General features: G+C 36.7%; 1 non-coding gene across 1 annotated transcript; it reads left to right on the plus strand.

The window, feature by feature from the left end:
• Window positions 1–2,604: 2,604 nt before the first annotated feature.
• On the plus strand, window positions 2,605–2,710 carry LOC117797194. Its single transcript, XR_004622112.1, has one exon. It is a non-coding gene; the product is annotated as a U6 spliceosomal RNA (small nuclear RNA).
• Window positions 2,711–21,628: the final 18,918 nt, after the last annotated feature.

Consider the following 21,628-nt stretch of genomic DNA (forward strand, 5'->3'; position numbering starts at 1 on the left):
TAACACTAAGTTGTATACCATAATGTTTCTCCTACTTCCCTAGAGGGATGGAGTTCCAGTTGTCCATGATGGTAACTGGCTTGATCATGTACACTTTATATTTTCATCTTTCTCCTTCCTGTTTTATTTCCCCATTTGTCTACCAGTTTACCAAATAAACTACTTGCACTTGAATCCTTGTCTCAGGGTCAACTTCTAGAGAAATTTAAATGAACACAACTGGCTTGGGTTTGATATCTCAGGCAAGGTACTAAATAATGCAGAACCTTTTCTTGAACCTCCATGCTCACCCATCTTCCAGAGCTTCCTGTATAAAACCTCTATCATACTAGCACTTACTTCTTAAAGCTGAAATTGTCCATTTACATTTTTCATGGTTAAAAAATTATAAACTGTAATTCCTCCACTTAGTACTTTTCTGGCACAAAATAGGAGTCTATTAAATATTTGTTGAATAAAAGAATGAATGAAGAAACAAGAAGAAAGACAGACTGAGGTGGAGGAAATTCTCACCATTGTTCTCAACACAGTGCTTAGCAGGTCAGAAGATACTCAATAAATATCTATCAATAGGATTAATAACCAGATGGATTTGATGATAACTAACTTGGACTTTAGAGTTAGAGATTTGGGGCTGGATGAATTCTTTGAAGAACTACATAAACAGAAGACAGAATATTGGTATTGGATAAGGTAATCTTTTTTTTAAAAAATATTTTATTTATTTATTTGACAGATAGAGACAGCCAGCGAGAGAGGGAACACAAGCAGGGGGAGTGGGAGAGGAAGAAGCAGGCTCCCAGCAGAGGAGCCCGATGTGGGGCTAGATCCCAGGACTCCGGGATCACGCCCTCAGCCGAAGGCAGACACTTAACGACTGCGCCACCCAGGCGCCCCTGGATAAGGTAATCTTGTAGCAAGAGGACTATAGTTGACAAATTTGAATGGAAAAAACACAAAATATAAATTCTAATGACATAATTTTTTATGATTTCCTTGAAAATGGCATGAGTCAAAAATCAAGGAGATACCAGTATGCAAAAATGAGAATTTCAAAGTCAGACCAAAATAGAGCATTTAGACAAAGGTGACTAGGTTCAGATACTTAAAATTTATGTAAAAATTCCTTTGTAAATTAGTTTCACCATCAATGTGACTTACCAATCACAACTTTTTTTTCTCAAAAGGTTGCTGAGAAGTTTTTGAGAGGTCGTATTTTAGCAGTCTTAAACTTTTTATTTAGTCTTTTAAAAAAGGATTTAGAATTATCCCCCCACTCCCTTCATATTTAGCCCAATATATAATAAATCCAAAAACATTTGATTCTTAAAAGTTTCTACTGGATACCCAAACATCAATCTTTATGGTAGTCTTACGAGTTTCCAGAATCAGATTCTTCAAAAACTTACATTCCAGATAAGTAATTATGGACAGATACAACAAAATCCTGGTGCTGCATTATAGGCATTGTGTGATAAAAGTACACACTAGATACTGTCTGTTTGGTCTTTAGGATTTTATGTATTCATTTAGAGAGAAAGAGTGAGAGAGCGCACACTCAGGTGTGCTCAGATCACAGCATGGGCTCAGAGCAGGTGTGCAAGTGGGGGAAGGTGCAGAGGGGGAGGAAAGAGAGGGACAAGCAGACTTGGCACTGAGCAGGTCCCATGACACTGAGATCACAACCTGAGCCCAAACCAAGAGTCTGATGCTTAAAGGACTGAGACACCCACGAGCCCTGTCTGTTTTTAGCAAACATTTCCTAAGATAAAAATTTTATGTCATGAATCCTGGGGAAAGCCAGACATCATTGACACTGACTCTTGGTGAAAGAAAAAAAGATCAATCTGAAAAGATTGCTTACTGTTTAAAGCTACTTGTCTGCCTGTTTCAGGCTTCATGGTAAATCTTTGTTTTTGTCCGAGAATTCTCATTCCTGATGAAAGCCCCAGATGGCTGTATATTTGGATAAATAGCAACGGCAGCCTGTCCCAAGGCAATCCTCAATAATGTGATCTATGTGTTATAGCATTTTACCTAAGTGTTAACTCTCAAGAGGGTTTAACACAGAAAGTAAATATCACTGGTATTCATTTTACTGTATCAAATACATTGTTTTACCAATTTATACAAATCTATTAGAAACTATTATGTATTAAATATAAATAATAGATCCACTAAGACATATCACTGTAAAAATGATGGTAACAGATTTAATGACTACGAAGCATGTGAAATTCTACGAGGAATTTTCCAGAAAAGAAAATCCATCTTCCTGGATCAGTCTGCAGCAATTCAACCTTCTTCCTGCTATTCACAACTTAAATTCAAATGCGCCATAGAGACAGATAGAATGCATCATCTTATTTTTTCCCTACTTACTCATCCCTTAGCTTACTATTTTATTTTGTATTCTGATAAAGCTTCATCTGCTAGAAAGTTTTTCCTGTAAGTTGATACCATTGTTTCTATTCTTTGCCTGCCCATCGCCATTGTCATCACTGTCTGAGACATTAATAAATTTAGAATATGAGAAAATGACCAGCAACTGATGGAAGTAGTCTACAGAACAGTCAAATTAGGTTGTACGTAACTCCCATCAGGGTGCTTGCTTTGGCAGCACACATACTGAAATTGGAACAATACAGAGAAGATTAGCATGGCCCATACGAAGGATGACACGCAAATACATAACTCCCATCAGGTATCATTCCTAAGCAATCACACAGATTTAATACTGACATGGAAGGGAGTGTAGAAATCTCTTTCAACATCTTCAATTCACAGATGAGAAAACTGAGGTGCATAAAGTTTAAAATGACCAGACCAAAGTCCTGTTATTGCAAGCTAATGGCAAAGCACCCAGAGACCAACTTCTCTGCCTCCCACCTTGGAAACTTTTTCATTATAGAATCATCTTGAGTTTTTCAGCTTCTTTTTTTTTTTTTTTTAAGATTTTATTTATTTATTTGTCAGAGAGAGAGAGAGCACACATAGGGGGAGAAGCAGACTCCCCGCTAAGCAAGGAGCCTGATGCAGGACTCAACCTCAGGACCCTGGGATCATGACCTAAGCTAAAGACAGACACTTAGCCAACAGAGCCACGCAGGTGTCCCAGCTTTTCAGCTTCTTTTACATTATGTGTTGCATGTTTTGGCTCCCCTGGCTAATACTATTTTCCAAAAAATAATCTTAAATAATATTTTGTTGATAAAACTTTCATTTGATACTTATATCAGATTATTTATTCAACTAATTTACTCCACAAATTTTTTATTGAGAAAGTACTATCCTAAGTTCTGAGAAAATAGAAGCAAATAAAACAAACAAAAATCCCTGCCTTTGTTGGAACACATAACCTAAATTACACATTACAATTTATAATTGTCATAGTCCATCTTGGTCAGTGAAATTGTGTTTTTGGTTAGAATTGTTTTAGACCAAGAGTTTATGCCGTTTCTGAGGGGAAAAGTCTGAATGACAAGAGCAGCAGGAGTTATTCCAGTTTCAAAGCCAGAATTAGAGCGTACAAATAAGGGAATAAGGCAAAGAGAATAGTGAAGAAAGGTAGCGACGGCTTTCACTGTGCCAGGCTTGTGGGAAGAGTCTGGCTGATAAATACCACTGAATGCAACAAACATTTATTCAGCTCCCACGTGACTGTTAGCCCTGTTATCTTGTTTGCTCTTTAATTAGGAGCACCTAGAACTCTGTGTGCCACATCATAGATGTCCAATAAATATCCTGGAAATGAAAGAATGGATAATGTAAACCAGATACTGTACCAGATTAAACAGATACAAAGATGAGTAAAATATGGTCCCGTCTTGTAAGAAGCTCATAATCTCATAAGGGATCATACATATAATATTTATTAAATGTCTTCTATTAATAAAACACTATGCTAGGCATTGCATTAAGGAAAAATAAAAACAAATAAAACACAATCCTTCTCGGGCGCCTGGATGGCACAGTCGGTTAAGCATCTGCCTTCAGTTCAGGTCATGATCCCGGGGTCCTGGAATCGAGTCCCATATTGGGCTCCCTGCTCAGTGGGGAGTCTCTCTCTCCCTTCACCCGCCCCCCGCCCCCGCTTGTGCTCATGCTCTCTGTCTCTTTTTCCCTCCCACAAATAAATCTTTAAAAAAAACCACACACAATCCTTCTCTCATGGAGCTTACTTTGTAATAAGCATGTTGAAAAATAAGACCATGAACAGATTCCTTTTTTCACTGGTTGGAATCAGAACAGTTTTCTTGGGGAGGCAATATTTGAGTCAGGTCCATGACTTCAGTTGGACTCTTATGACCTTTCTGTGATCATTCTCAGTAAGAAGCTTTTAGGAAGGCTTGGTCGAATAAGAATTGAACTAATCAAAGCCCTTAAAAAGGGAAATAACCAAATACCTAGATGATGTTTAAGGTCCTCTTTGGCTTCTTGTGTAATAGTCCTCCCCATCTTAGAATCATTCAAAATGAGGTGCAGTTTCTAAAACATAATGTGTTTCCTTTTTGACAAGTTGCCCTTGTCTCCGACCACTACTGTTTTCTCTGCCAAAGACGACCTCCCAAAAAATCTTTCCTGTACTGGGTCTGTCCAAGATTACCCCTACGTTGATTTGCCAGGAGGATTCATAGAACTAAACATAAGTCATATAGTTGCAATTTATGACAGCTATAGGATACAAATAAACAGGAGCAAGGGAAACGGTGAGGGAGTGAAGTCTGGAGGAAACCAGGCGCAAGTTTCCAGTATCCTCTCCCAGTGGAGTCATACAGGATGCACTTAATTCTCCCAGCGGTAAGTTGTGACAATACTGTGAAATGTTGTCTAGCAGGGAAGCCCCTTAGAAACACAGTGCCCAGGATTTTTAATGAGGGCTGGTCATATAGGCACCCTCTGCCTAGCCCTCCAGCACATACCAAATTTCCAGACTCCCAGAAGGAAACCAGGTACTCAGCAAAAGCTATATTATTTGTGCAGATAGGTTAGACATAGTGAACCATTCTTATCAGGGCATGGTAGGAACATGTGTAACATCTAAGTTTCCAGACATGGGCCAAGGGTCAAATTTTCAAGCAGGACCTTGTAAGGATAGAAGTCTCAGTCTTGCCCTATTGACCCTTTTCTGTGCACTCTGCATTACCAATTCTGAAATATGGTACTCATGAACCTAGACTCAAAATAAACATCTTGCAGTAAATACTTCCCTAAAGACATTCAGATAAAATTAATCACTCTCCTCCTTCTACCACTACTATAATGGGTGTATAACTCAAAGGTAAGTGATAAGATTGATGTGTTAATTAATTTGATTGTAGTAATCATTTCACAAAGTACACATGAAACTTCTTGAAATTTACGCCATTAATCTTATCTGATTTTTTAAAGTTTGTAACATTTTCACAAAGGTTGTGTATTCTGATTATCTTTTTTAGAGATTTTATTTATTTATTTTGGAGAGAGAGAGTGCATGAGCAGGGTAGGGGCAGAGAGAGAGAGAGAATCTCAAGCAGACTCTATGGTAAGCACAGAGCCTGATGCAGGGCCAATCTCAGGACCCTGAGATAGGACCTGAGCCAAAATCAAGAGTCAGATGCTTAACCGACTGAGCCACCCCGGTGCCCCTGGTATTTTTATTATTTTTTATATCAATATGACAATCAAAAAACTTTAAGTGACAGCAATAATTGAAAGGCAAATTTAAGACAAGTGATATAATTATTGAAAATTAAATTGCAATTTTTTTCCCTTGACCAGTCTCCACACGAAAATTATGAATTTTCATGTCTTCAAATAGTACAGGTATGGAAAACTAAATATTACACTCCTCCCTTAAATTATCTGAAAAAAGAGGGTAAATAGTCACAAATCACTAATTGAATGTATTTACCTAAAATAGAGCCCAATTTACCAAAAATAGAGCCCAAAATTTATAAATTACTAAAGTATGAAATATATAAACTTTGTTTATTTCCTACCCAGAAATACAGCTTAATATGTTACTTAGCCTTGGAGCAATTGAATAAAAGTTATGGAATCAGTCTTAAATCAACCAATAGTGTAACAACTTCTCCCTAATACTTGCTTTGCATCAGAATGTGGAAAAGTCTAGAAAAATTATAACTGCACACTACTACTCTGTAAAATCTTAGTCTTGTGAGTTTCTTATAATTAAATTATCATTTGACTTGAGCCTTCCTCAGAATGAAAAATACAATCAATAGAATCAGAGCTCAAACAGAATTATTCTAGGCCCAGAGTATGAGTAAAGGATGCCCGTTCTCTTCTCCCCTTGATTTTTCTCATGTATTTCATCCATACTTGGGAGATAAATCAACACCAACAATGAGAGACCATATAAATTGTTTATTAGGTGGGCTTTGCTTGTGCCTGACATGAGCCTATGAAGATGCTTGAGAAATGAAACATCATCTTCTATGGGAACACAGAAGAGGTCATTTTGTTATAAGTAAGTGCTAGGGATTGTCAGGCTAAGCTTAAACAATCCTTAGGAAAGGGTAGGTGTCTCCTGAATTTGGGAATTTTGTATATGGTTTAGATCTATGTTAGTTTTCAGTTGCATCTGAGAATAAGAACTCAAACTATATTCATAAGTCATATAGTTTAAATTTTTGGTTACCACGGGAAAGTGCTGCCAAGCATGAAATTTGTCTACAAGCTACTAATCCCATAGCTGTTCCCTCATGCAGGGGTGACTTCAAGATGATAAAAATTATCAGTAGTTCGGGAGAAACTTTTCTCAGTTTACACATTTACTTTGTTTTTGTTTTTAAATATGATATCTATTTGATCAGAACTATTTAAATCCCATTGTACCTAGGGGCAAATTAAATAAGAAACATTCTAATTTTTAGGATTAGAATTTTAGAGTTTCAGAGATTCACAGAAATTATATGATCCAAGTCTCTCATGGGAAAAATGAGGTCTCTCGTAGCTGAGTGCCTTGCTCAAGTCATATATCTGGTTGGTAGTAGATTCAGACTGAACTATTTTGATCATATACAAACTATTTATCATATCAGCAACTTTCTTCTTTTTAAAAAGTCGCTAAGAATTAGGAGTATGTACTGAAGGTAATTACTTAGCTTCTCCCTCATTAAATAGCCATATATAAAATAAAATCTTTTTCAATTTTTAAATGATCTTATATTCTAATTTGATATGTAACAGAGTAACCACTAAAATTTGTGGACTCTTAGAACTTTGTTGATTATAAAAATAATTAACCTCTGTAAAATGCCTCATAAAATTTTGCATGTATAGCACACATGACACAAATATTTGGTTTTGTTTCCAAAGTGCCATGAAAATGCTGTTAAACTTTAATTATAAAATATTTCTCATTATTCTTCACATATAATGCAAAATGAAACAGGATGCTGAAAGTATATTAAGAAAAATGCTTTGTTATTTTCCTTTTGTGGCTTATCTAGACTTTGTCTAGTCTAGTAGAAGTCAGTCCAATAGAAAATTCCATGTTCTGGGAGGCTGAGCTTCTGGATTATTAGATCTGCCCCTTCTCTTCTCATTGTAATATTCTCTACCAGTTCAAGGAGTGCTTTACTATGGATGTGTGAAAGCTACCTAGATACATATAGCCTGAGAGAGCAATGGGTTTCAATCTCAGAAAAAGAAAGAGAATGTTTATTTTTAAAATGGAACATGGAAGTTTAAGACAACCTACAAACAGCCTACAGCCAATGGTGTCTGTAAGCTCCATTTACTCAGCCTGCCAAAGACAGATACACGGCCTTAATCCTTACATTACACAACTCACCAGACACATTGACTTCCTACATGATTTTGTTTTACTCTGTTTCCACCATCTTCCAGTGAATGCCTATTATTCTTCCAGATTACATGTGTGGAAGTGTTAACATAGGGTCTGGCAAATTGTAGGTCCCCAATAAAACGAGGCATTCTTCTCATCACGTTGTGGAAGACATAGAGATAAAGATTGTGTAACTTTTACCTAAACAGTACAAGTACTCTCTGGACTGTAAAACTAGAAGCCATAATCCATATAATCTGGAAAGTGTCAGTTTTCAGGAAGCTCAAATAACGTGCCTAACATTCATTTCCATTACTGGAGTCCTGGTAATCACCGGAAAAGGTGAAATCCATGTTTAACTCCATATTAAAAGTGTCCTGAATGAAATGGAAAGAAGATCCTGTGGGAACTTCACTCCCGTTCTTGGTTCTGAGCTAATTTACCTTGCTTTCTCTGACAACTCCCATCCATTCTACTACGAGGTCTAGGTTTTCCCTCTCATCCTTTTTCTTTTTCTACTCTCTTTACAACCCTTTTCTCAATTATCTGTTCCTTCTGAGCAGAAGTGAAATGAATATTTCTGAACCAGTGTGCAATGAATCTAGTGGACATCTGGTGGCTTTCACCTATTCCTTTCCTTCTAGTCTCCCCAGGACTCTTCAGGTCTTCCTTTGAGAATAGCCTCTTGCCCACACTTAGTCTATATTACTTAGGTTGGCCTGACCCTATGCCCCATTCTTTCCCTTCTCCTTTTCTCCAGCCTCCACTCCAGGAATGGACATGTGGGACAATCATCATATTCCATCTTTCTGGAAACAGTGAATGGGTCAAAGATACATATTTGACTTGACTCTGAAATTATTGAGAAAAGGGGACTGTCACTTTGCCGGTGGGGCACAGTTATGAGAATGTCAGTATGGAGGTGCTAGTAGACATTCATCATAAGGAAAGAACTTTGCCAAGAGTGAAGCCATATGCAGGAAATCAAAATCAAGAGAGCGAGAGGATACTTGGAGACATGTTTTGAGGCCCTGGAACACTGGATTTTTTTCAGTTATGTCAGCAAATAGATTTCAGTTTTGCTTTAACTTGTTTGAGTTGGATTTCTGTTATTTCAAGAGTAAGCTCTGAGAAATACATTTTCTCTCTCTGAACTCCACCTTGAGTGCAATTTAGTTCTTCTATTAGTAAGAAATTTAGAACCATGTCACAGCACGCACCCCCCTCCCCACCCCCAACAAGAATGCCTTAGGGTAAGTGCTTCTAGCTTGAAACACCTTTTAATGGAAACAGCCTTTTGAAGTCTACTGTCTATTTTGTCTAATCTGTGCCAACATATTCTTGCAAAGAATGTGTCTAATCACTGAGTGGTGAATAATACATTATTAATTATCATTATTAATATAATAATAGTATTAATATCACTAATATTAAATTAGTTCATTTCTTTATTCACTAAACTTTGTTATTTCATTATTTGGTCCAAATGTGGATACCATTTGAAAATGAAACTATGAACATCAGTTACTTAATAAATTCCAGTTTAAATTCACAAAGACTTGAAATGAGAGTTGGTATACAAAACGTGTAAAATCTAGTCAAACATACTATGGCATGCAGGCTTTTAAAATATAGGATTCCAGAAATTGCTGGAAGTAAAGAGCTTGAAGGGCATTGTAAATCAGATATTATATTATTTACTCATTGCCATATTTAGTACTAAGAGAAGATGTTGTGACTTGAAAAGAGCTAAGCAAAATTTCTACTCAAGACTATTGTGCTTAAGAAAAATAAAGGGCACAGAGAGAAGGTTGAATATACCCAGTATGTAAATATACAGCTATTTTGTGTTTGCTTTGAAGAAAGTGAAAACCAAAATCTTACTTATGCAAAAGGAATTAAAATTTTAATTAATTTGTTTTCTTTCTCTGAAAGCAGAAACAATTTTCTTATGATTTCTTTACATAAGAAATTTTATAGAAGATATATTTAAGAGTTATGTGCCACATAGTACATCTAGAAAAAAATTAGTCTTTTTTTTGTTTTGTTTTGGTGAGAGATGCTAGGTACCAGCTTTTTTGCTGTCTGTTATAGGGGCTGCAGAATTCAGTATTCTCCATCAGCTTAAAAGAGGTTTTTAATTTTTCTCAGTAAAGCCAACAGGAGGATTTGTTTGTCAAATCTGTACTCTGGGATGAAAATTAAACATGCTCTGTATATACGGAAACTTTTATAAACCAAATTATGGAAGATATAGACCTTATATAATCTTTACCCTTCATGAATTAGGAAATTGTAGTGGCCTCAACTGGATTTTTGTCTCTGTTGTAACATGTGATAGTCACTGATAACCAGTCAAGTAGTTTCAATTTAATAATACATTCAGTTATTCGTGTAACAAGTGTTTATAGAGTGACTAGTATGCATTCAGAGCAGTAAACAGACTAATTCCTGTCCTAAAGGAGCTTACATGTTAGTAAAGGAAGACAGCAATAAACAAATAACAATTACATAAAATCAGATAATGGTAAGTGCTATGGAGAAACATAAAGCAGAATAAGAGGTATGATGGTTAAATTTTATGAGTCAAGTTGGCTAGGCCATAGTTCCCAATTTTTGGTCAAACATCAGTCTAGATGTTTTTTAGATGTGATTAACATTTAAATTAGTAGACTGAGTGAAACAGAGTACCCTCCATAATGTGTATGGTCCTCATCCAATCGGTTGAAGGCCTTAAGAGAAAAGATCAAGGTCCCTTGAAGAAAAAGAGAACCTGCCTCTGGACTGCCTTTGAACTCAATATTGCCACAACGCTGCCCTGTGTTTCCAGCATGATGGCCTAGCCTATAGATTTTGGACTTGCCTGCCTCCACCACCACATGAGCCAGTTTTTAAAAATTAATCTTTCTCTCTCTTTCTCTATCTGTATACACACAGGCAAGCCAAACACCCTGTTGCAAGAGAAATGGGAAGGGCCATGGTGAGGGAGTGATTGCTATTCGACACACGTTAATGAAGAAAGGTTGGATAAGGTGATATTTGACTAAAGGCCTACAGGAAATAAAGAAGCTAGACTCGAGGTCATCTGAAGGAGGAGTCTAAGAAGCGGGAATGGCAAGTACAGAGGCACTGAGGCAGGCGTATGCTCAGCAGATCAAGGAACAGCACAGTAGCCATGTGGCTGAAGAGGAATGAATTAGGCAGAGAGTGGTCCAAGATGAGTTCAGAGAGGGGAAGAAAGAGGCTGATGTCACAGATACTTAAAAAATAGTGCTTTTACTCTGAGAAAAATGGTAAGCTGCTTGAGAGTTTTTTCAGCAGAGGAGTAAATATGTTCTGACTCCTGTGATTGAAGAGTAAACCTGAGTTCCATGATGAGACTAGAATCAAAAGGAAAAATGCAATAATCTGGGTGTGTGATGATTGTGGATTGGATTAGGATGGCATTACTTGGGTAGTGACAGGGATTACTTCCTTGATAAACTCTGATTGGAGCAGACAATATCGGATAAGATGTGGAGTATGGGAGAAAGAAAGGAGTCAAAGTTTTTGACCTGAGCAACATTAGAATAACGGAGTTGCTATTGCTAGAGATGGCTCATGCTAAGGAAGGAAAGTAGGTGTTGGTGAAGAGATCCACTGTGAGTTTTGCTTACGCTTAGATTTGAGTTGCTGATAATTCATCCAAGTGGCACTAGAAGTAGGCAGCTGGAGGCAAGTACGGCTCAGAGTAATAGTTTGTGACTCATTTGCTTCAAGACCCTAGTTCTTAACCTGGGTTTTACTACCTCTCTCGTGTTGGGAAAATATTGGGGCTCTCCAGTTGTCCTAATGACTACAGAGAGTAAACTGACATTGTGAGGGCAGAGGCCAAAGATTCTAAGATTTTTACAATGCACAGAGAGCAATCCCGACATCTTCTGAATTTCCCTGGATTTTTCATAATTCTTGAATGTCTTCTGCAGTCAATTCCAGGGAGGTTAACAATTTGTGTTCTGATTTTTTCTGAATATTTCCAGAATCTGACTGCTATGCAAATCAATAGAATATCGCACATTGTTCTGTTTTCAACTTCTCAAGAGTTTTTCATATCAGAAAATGATGTGATCAGCAGTATCATCATTACTGATATTTGAGGTAATAACTGACCTGTCCCTAAATACCAGTCTGCCTTATAGTTGTCTGTTATATTCAAATATATGGTGGCAGAGTTTTGAGACTCTTTTTAAAACATACTTAGAATCAAATACTGTTAAATTAATGAAGATACATAAGATGGAAGGATCTTATAAAATATTATTAATAAATATTACAAAATAATTAATCTCACTGGTATTCTTTGTGTATTAAATATTTTATAACACTATAATAAGAAATCTGTGCTGTGAAATCACTTACTGAAATTTGTATTGAGAGACTGCTTCTTTTTCCAGTTTATCTTCTATTCCTAGTTGCCTATCAAGGAATATGGTCTTTATGATCTCGCTAAGAACTAGAAGCTATGAGTGGACTTCTAAGTAAAGATCTATTTTATATGATAATATTTGTGTACCATATAGAGTACTTTTGACACGATACTTAAATAAATATAGCTCAGCTCATTTATGAGAGTATCATTTTTTCTCATTTCTGTCATCTTAATAGTCTATAGTTTGACTAAGAATGCTTTTCTTACTTCAGTTAAAGTTATTTACCTCTTATCAGAAAGCAAACCTCAGGGGCGCCTGGGTGGCACAGCGGTTAAGCGTCTGCCTTCGGCTCAGGGTGTGATCCCGGCGTTATGGGATCGAGCCCCACATCAGGCTCCTCTGCTATGAGCCTTGCTTCTTCCTCTCCCACTCCCCCTGCTTGTGTTCCCTCTCTCGCTGGCTGTCTCTCTCTCTGTTGAATAAATAAATAAAATCCTTAAAAAAAAAAAAAGAAAGAAAGAAAGCAAACCTCAGTTCTTTTTCTTTTTCTTTTTTTTTCTAACTGTAGTTTTTACTTTAGTGTCCACCTAAAACCTTTGATTCCTCATTTACTGCTAATTCTGGTACAGAATAGTTTCTGGTCTTTTTGTTTATCTTCCAGCCCAATTTATTTATTACAGATCATTGAAAGCACTTGTCTACTTCATTATATGTCTTTTAGGGTAGTCCAGCCTATGCATTTGCATGATGAAATATATACCATTTTATTAGAAGTGTATTTTATTATGTTTTATTTTATTTTATTTTTGTATTACACTTATAGCATTATATTGACTTTTATTAATCATTTGTTTTGGTAGGTTAAGTTTTAGGATGGAAATATAAAGGTATTCTAAATAATTGTTATAAAATGCAGCATGGCACTTGATAGAGAGTAAAACACCCAACCTAGGGAATAAATTGCTGTATTAGTCAGAGTTCTCCAGAAAAACAGAGGAGGTCAGTCTTTTGTTCTATTCAAGCTTTCAACTGATTGAAGGAGGCCCACCCACATTATGGAGGGTAATCTACTTTACTCAGGTCCACTGATTTAAGTATCAATCTTATCCAAAAACACACTCACAGACACATCTAGAATGTTTACCCTGTTTTCCCCATTATATCCATCATTATACTTTATTTTTATATCTGTTTAATATCTGTTTCCTTCAATAGACTGCACATTCCATGAGAAACGAGGATTTCATCTGACTTTTTCTTCATTCTGCTCTTAGCACTTTACACAGTGCTTGGGGCATAGTGGGCACTCTCTAGGCTGCTCTGATTTACCATATTCCATCAAGCCAAAATCCTTTGATGTTGGTGTTTTCTTGAAGCTTTTTACATGACCGGGTGATGACTGCTAATTAGCTGAACATGATCACAAAATACCAGAATTATAAGATGCATCCCAATTTAAAAATGCTAAAACATTTTCAAATAGGCTCCCGGAATTGACAAAATATGGTAATTAATCACTCAAGTTCACAGATCCAGCTATTAACTTCTGATCTAGGGTGTAAATCACGAAGATGTTAACTAATAATTATTTGAATATTTCAGTATTTTCCCTTCTGACTTTTGAAATATTTGAAATTATAGACTTTCTACAAGGATTACGTGCTACCTTCTTCAATTTCTCCCAAGAAGCAGAATACCTTATTGTGAATTGCTTTGCATATTGTTGACTCCCCAAAAGGCAGCCCAGAGACGCAACTGCCACAGAAAAGGGAGGACCTAGGAGCAAGCACTAGAGGTTAAAGAAGCCAACATACACTGTGGACTGGCCTGAGGTCGGTTGGAACTCTCCTCACAACTTTGGACTCTGAATACTCAATCTTTTACCTGCATTCTATTGCGTGAACAGTTTATATTTCTTTTACAATTGCGGTAGCCTCACGTTTGAAAAGAAAAGTGGCGTATATTCCAAATAATGTTTTGATGTGAAATACTGAGAAAAATACCAGGAGCCATTACATCTCCATTTTTTAAAATCTCTTCAAGTTCAGCATTAACCATATGGATAAAACTACTTTGAGTTGTAGAAGCTTTTGTCCCCTTCCAGGGCAATCCTCCACAGCAAATTCTAATCCCTTTCCTACCCTTCATCTCCCCACCCAAAAGGATTGCTAGGGTACACTGTGGGAGGTCATTACTCAGAAATGCAAAAAGTTTTAAATTGTAGCCTTGATTATACACACACACACACACACACACACACACACACACACACACTCACTCATGCATACTACTGGGATATTGCCTAGTGGAATAACTTGACCTAGTGGTGGCCTCCGGTAGGGTCTATTTCCTCATGCATCTCTACGTTCTGGCTTCATCCCCGCTGCCCCATGCCAGAAGCTCTATTTAACATCAGGTAAAATCGGCTACATGTTTTTCCATACTTTTTCATGGGTATAGGAATATTACCCAACTCTTTTTTTCAGGAAGTGAGAATGGCCAAAGTACTAGGCCTTGCATAGTGAACTTTTTCCTATTTAAATTTAGGTATAATATACAGTATAAAGTACACATATGTAGACACCCTGTAACTACCATCCGGATCAAGATTTAGCTCACTGCCAGCCCCAAAAAGTTTTCTCAGTACCTCTTCCCCCCACAAAGGTATTCTTCTAATTTCTGCAATGATAAATTAGTTTTATATGAAGCTATATTCATGTAAGTGGAATCCTATACAGTATGTATTCTTTGACTTCTCTAACTCAATGTTCTTAAATCTCTCCATTGTAGTTGTGTTATATTCCGTTGTATGAGTATACCTCGATTTATAATTGAGTATACCACAATTTATCCATTTGAATGTTGATAAGCATTTTGGTTGTTTCCAATTTTGGACTGGGAACTTTTTTTTGTGGCAAAATATACATAACATCAAATGTATCATTTTGACCATTTAAGTGTACAAATCAGTGGCATTAAGAATACCCACATTGTAGTGCAATCATCCCCACCATCCATCAGAGAAATTTTTCCCAAGTATCTTTCCAAACTAAACTCTGTACCTATTCAACAATAACTCCCTATTCCTCCATCCCCCCAGTCCCTGGGAACCTCCATTCTATTTTCTGTCCTTATGAATTTGACTACTCTAGGTACATTATGTAAGTAGAATCAATCATACAATATATGCTCTCTGCAACTGTCTTATTTCACTTGGCATAATGTCTTCCAAGTTCATCCAGGTTGTAACCTATGTTAGAATTTCCTTCCTTTGTAAGGCTAATTAATATGCCATTGTATGTATATACCACATGTCATTTACCTATTCATCTGTCGATGGACACTTGGTTTCCTTCCACCTTTAGACTATTGTGAATAATGTTAATGAACATGGTTGTACAATTATCTGGTCAAGTCTCTGTTTTCAATTTTTTGGGGTATGTACTCAGAAGAGAGATTGTTGGATTATATAGTAATTTTGTGTTTAATTTTTTTCGGGAACTTCCAAACTATTTTCCACAGTGGCCATACCATTTTACATTCTCACCAGTAATGCACAAATGTTCTAATTTCTCCACATCCTTGCCAACAGTTGTTATTTTCTATTTTTATTTTTATAATAGCCATCCTACTGGGTGTGAGATAATGTCTCATTATAGTTTTAGCTTGCATTTCCCTAATGATTAGTGATGATAAGTATCTTTTCATGTGCTTGTTGGCCATTCATTGGTTTTCTTTGGAGAAATATCTAGTCCTTTGCTCATTTTTTTATAAGGTTTTTTTTGTTTTTTTTTTTTTTTTTTCTTGTTGAAGCCGAAGACTTTGGATCTCTTTCTTTCTGCAAGGGTAGAATTTTTTTCTTTACCTCTGCTATTTTTATACTCATAAAAAGTCAACCCACTTATGTTGGTATGTTTCCTCTCATTGCTAATCTATGAAAGTATGAATATTATTTTAAACACAATAATGCATTTTTAATGTTCTTTTTTTAATGTGTTAGCCACTATTGTTATATGTTTGAATCAGAGGAAGAATCCCAGATTTTAAACTGCAAAAAGTTGAATTAGAATTTTTTTCCACATATAGTTTTTGAGGGGTTTGAAAAACATATTTATTATGGTCACTTTAAAAATGTTTGTATAAATAAGTACTAAGGAAATAAACATCTCATACATGAATATGAATACTTCTAAGTGAACATCATCTTATTGCTCCAGAGAGATCAGTACATGAGGAAAGATCAGTACATCTGGCAGAGATGTCCAGATGCAGGGGGTGGGGTAAGAATAAAGGGGGTGGTAAGAGATAATGCACACAGGCTCCACAAATTCTCAAAGTGTTGTTATGTTTTACCGAAGATCTAAAAGCTTTCGGGCAGGATTTCTCCACCTCAACCTTATTGATACTTTAGATCAGATAATTCTTTATTATAAGAATGTCCGGTGCCTTGCAGGATATCTAGCGGCAGCCCTGTGTTCTACCCACTAGTTTGCAGCAGTAATCTCCCAGACGTAACAATCAAAAATGGCTAAGGATGTTGCCAAATGTGCCCTGAGGGTAAATTGTCCCTGAGAACCACTGCTTCAGGGCTGTGAGTGTTACTGGAGGGTGTGAAGCATGCTGACAGCGATCCCTTAATAGAGAGAAAGTGGGTTCCCATGGCCGACATCACATCGCACTGGGGTCATAACGTAACGTAAGGTATTTAAACTACACAGACCTTTGCTTGAATGATAGATGTCACTACAACTTTACTCAATCATGTTGCTTTCCAGGCTTTTTTCTTTAATTAATACAAATAGGGATAGTAATGCTGTGTAACCACTCTATATACACACGCTAAAGTACATATAGAAAGATTTAAAGAAAGTGTAATGAAAATATCTAAAGAAAACATCTGGACAAATTAGAGTTTTCTAAACTAAAGGACATGGAAGGAAGTCAGTATGGTGACAATACTTAAGAGATAAACATTATCTAGGGCAGAGGGAGATGCTTCACCCTAGAGGTCGGTTGGGAGACAATGTGATGGAAGTGGTGAGAAGATGCATATTTGGGGTTGATAATACAGAAAGGGAATGAAGTAACATCAGAACTTCAGAAGACCTAAGTGCTTTCTTACAGGTGTAGACTTACATATATAAGATTGGGGTCATCCTACAAAGAGCCTTGCCTGAAAATATGCTGGAAACTTTTTACTTGAGCCAGAGACTTCTCATCAACCCCAGAATTATTCTATGCATGGTATATAGTCAGGCTTGAATCATTTATTACCAGCTCATCATTTATTACCAGCTTCCCCAAGCTAGCAGAGCCTGGTCCAACTAGATTGAAGAATTCCTAGGTATGGAATTAGAATCATGACAATTTATCCAGAAGTCTATGGGATTCGTGCTAACAGGCCTTTGACCTACAATTGAATATCAGAGAGGTCTGCTTTGAGAATTAATTGAATTAAATGAAACAGTGTAAGGAAAGTTCCTGGCTCGTGAAAAGTAGCTTCATTACCATCATCATTACTGTTCTAATATTATTGTTGTCTTTAAAGTAGCACAGTGCAAATGCTTGGCATGGAGGTTACTGGGGGAAATGGGGCCCCGGAAGGAACTGACTTCTTCTGGCTTGTCTTTAGCAGTAGTCTTGCAGAAGAACAGAAACTAGGTCGTTGGTTGCTTCTAGAAGAGTCTTTTTTTTTTTTTTAAAGATTTTATCTATCTACTTGACAGAGAGACAGCCAGCGAGAGAGGGAACACAAGCAGGGGGAAGTGGGAGAGGAAGAAGCAGGCTCACAGCGGAGGAGCCCGACGCGGGACTCAATCCCAGAACGCCGGGACCACACCCCAAGCCGAAGGCAGACGCTCAACCGCCGCGCCACCCAGGCGCCCCTAGAAGAGTATCTTTAAAGGATTATTTCTGCTTAACAGTCTTTTAGCATGTATCCAGCAAAGAAATCATTGGAGCATAAGAAAACCTCGGTAGATTTAAGGAACAGAGCAAGATTATAAAACTAAAAGAAACAGAAATATCATTTAGGTCTTTGCAAAAAAAGTTCAGGAATGTGTGTACTCTGATAAAGTTAGTGGTTTCTCTTTCAATATATTCCTATGGCTATTAAATTTCTTAACGCAGATTTTAAAAAATCTTTTGAGTGGAACTAGTTTGAGAAAGTGGGGGAATATAATTCAAGATTTCTTTACTCAGAGTTTTAGTTGTGCAGTTTGGGAAATTCAAAGGAGAGAGGCCGTAGAGTCCATACTTCATTTTAAACTATCACAGCTTTAGTTAAAAATACTATGTGCTTGCATTTTGTAAATCAGCTTATTACCAGTAAGTGATTTGTTAAGATTTTCTCCAGAAGTTGCTGATTAATATCAAGGAAAATGATTTAATTTAATCTTTATGTATCACTTGAAAATTTTAGGATTATCTTTAGCACCTTCTTTCTCAATGGTCACAAACCAAAAATTAACAAATTGTTACAAAATCAAGGAGAAACTAAGAAATTATGACATTTTTGCATTTAATGTCAATGAGCTACCAGAGTCACAGACTAATTTTGTAGAAGTATAAATATGATTGATCTGTCTTGGCAATCTATAGTCCAAGAACATGGAAAAAAAGAAAATTAAGATTGCCATGTGGGAATTAATTATGAACAGCCCAAAATGGAGTAAAGCAGAGGTATGCAAAGTCACTTAGTGTTACACAGTGTATCCCAGGCCAAAGTAAGTTTGAAAAAATAAAAATGTGTCATTTAGAAAGAGGGTGAACAAACTAGGAGAGCCGAAAAAGCGGCGAGGTGGAGAGCCTACACTGGCTGTGCCCAGGTCATTGCTTCCTAAGGTTGGGGTGTCCTGGTCCAAGGCTTCTGGCGTCTCTGTGCTTATGGCTAACATGTACCTACTGAAGGCAACTACATATCCTATGTCATCCAGTATGCGATTCATTTTTCTAATCCCCTTTGTTCTGATTTCACGTTCATCAAGACCTATTTGAGTATAATCTGGTGTTATAAACATGCCCGTGTGAACATATCGATTCTAGTGATACTGTAAATAACAAATTGTGATGCTCTCTGACACACTATAACTTGTGAGCTTGAGGGATATAGGTTTGCTCCTAGAAGATGTATGACCCCCCAGAGGCTGGTAGATCGAAGTTCTGATCCTGCATAGCAGCACTTTAGCCTCCAATCTGTGGTGGATTCACTAAGATTAATGCCGCTTGGTAATGCTCCTTGACAGCTTCCGGGCGGCTTCCCTGGGTGACAGCCACCTTTCCAACTTCCTGAAAAGTTCTACACAGTATGTTAGCAGTTTTCATCAGAGCAATTAAATAAACAGGCATATTGATATTACTCTGAATTCAAGACTACTAACTGCAGTTTGGCTCCCGAGACTGCGTGATATTCTTCCATGTTTCTCTTTTTCAGTTCATTCTTCCAATCTCTCAGGAAAATATTTCCCATCTTCTTCACTCCCCCACGAACATCCCTTATCAGTCACTTTCAGTGGATGACCTACCTTCACACTCTCCAACAAAAACAGACAGCATCAGAAATTTACTCATCTTCCCATCACTTCACGCACAAATTTATCTTAACCTGCAGCTATTTCAGAGGAAAGGGTCTTCTATCCAATCTCAGAGGTGCAAGTCTTTCTACCAGGGGTCAAATTTATCATATGTTCTTGGATTTCATCCCAATCAGCATTCTTAGGATTTTTGTTCCATCGAGTACCGGCCTCTCTTGTATCAATCTCTGATGGCTCTACTGGGCCCTCCCTATCAACATTCAAATATGCTTTCTTTCAAATTAAAAACAATAGAAAGAAAGAAATGAATAAATTAAACAGCAAACTTATCTCTGCACCCCATATCACCCACCAAGTCATTATCTGATCTCTCTTCTTGCTTTCAGAGTCAAACTTCTCCAAAGAATTGACCTTGGATTCCATCCCTCTCCATTTCTTGCCTTCCTTTTGTGCCTGGCTGAAACAAAACTCATATTGCAAAGTAAACTATGTACGTAACTCAGGGGAAGGAGAACTTGACTCCATACTCCCTAGCTATGAAACACATTTGTTTTCCTTTTGTGCGTCATTCATGCCATGTTTCACAGACTTCGTGAAGACCCATGCTTTTTGAAAGTGTTCAAGAAACATTAAAGGATGAAATGATCTTATAGAAAATAACAATAATCATGACTTTCTTTGCTTTTGCCTCTCATTTTCTGCATTGAGGAGGAACTGAAATTATGTGTAGTTACAGGAATGGCTGGTCCTGAATATGAATACTAGCAAAGAAAAAACTCTGATTCACTTTTCGAAAGTTTAAATCAAGAGCAATAGTCTTTTCCAAAGAGTAGTATGTGTTTCTGATTATAAATGAAATGCATGCCAATTAGATGCAATTTGGAAATCCAGATAAGTACAGAGACAAAAATGATGATAATTCACAATTCCCACCACTTTAAACAAACTCTATTAACAGTGGAGTGTTTTATCTATGCACATAACTTTTACCATGGTTTAGGTCATGCTGTGTATTTACTTTGAAGCTCTGGTTTTCACTGATAATACTGAATTCTAGGAATTTTTCTATTTCACAAAAAGTTTTAAACCATTTTTCATGGTGGAATAATATTCTATGAATTAGGGCTCTCGTAATTTATTTAACCACTCTATTGTAACACATTTAGGCATTTTGTTTTGTTTTTTACATTATTAACATGCTGTGATGAGCATCCATAGACATTTCAGTGCCCACATATTTTACTATATCTTTAGATGTGGAATTACTGCTTCGATAGTAATAATATGTTGAATGACAAGTATATTAACATTAAAACGAAAACATGAAAATAAAAATATTTTAAAATGGCTTTTATTTTTGTGAAACAAAAAAAACATATATGTCCTAAATTTTCCCAAGAATCAGTGCCAATCATTAGCTCTGAGTAAAGAAGAATTTCTGCACAAAGAGCTAAGATACTCCCCCATCCCCATCTCAGAACAGCAAAAGAATACTCTGGAATCCACAGGCACTAAATGATGAAATATTGTCACCTTCTATTAGTTTAGGAAATGCCATTACACATGGAATTTCTCCAGAATATGCCATTACAATTACAATTGAAACTGGTTCTCATTTCTCTTGCTACCAAAGTAAGCCACTCTGGTGAGATGACTAAATTATTTGTGCAAGAGGAACTGTGGATATGTGTATATAATTAAACTATGAACTTCCATAACCATTGAAGACTGTTTTTAATTATAATCTCTGGTGATTGCCTTGCAAACCACATAAATTATTCAATTTGAAAATGCATGAATGACCCTAGACAAATCACTTGACACTTCATTTTCCTGCATGTAAAACAAGTAAGATAATAATTTGTGGGGAACAAAAGGAAAGCATGGGAAAG

Source organism: Ailuropoda melanoleuca, chromosome 19, assembly GCF_002007445.2.
Source record: "Ailuropoda melanoleuca isolate Jingjing chromosome 19, ASM200744v2, whole genome shotgun sequence".
In the NCBI taxonomy this organism is placed as follows: Eukaryota; Metazoa; Chordata; class Mammalia; order Carnivora; family Ursidae; genus Ailuropoda; species Ailuropoda melanoleuca.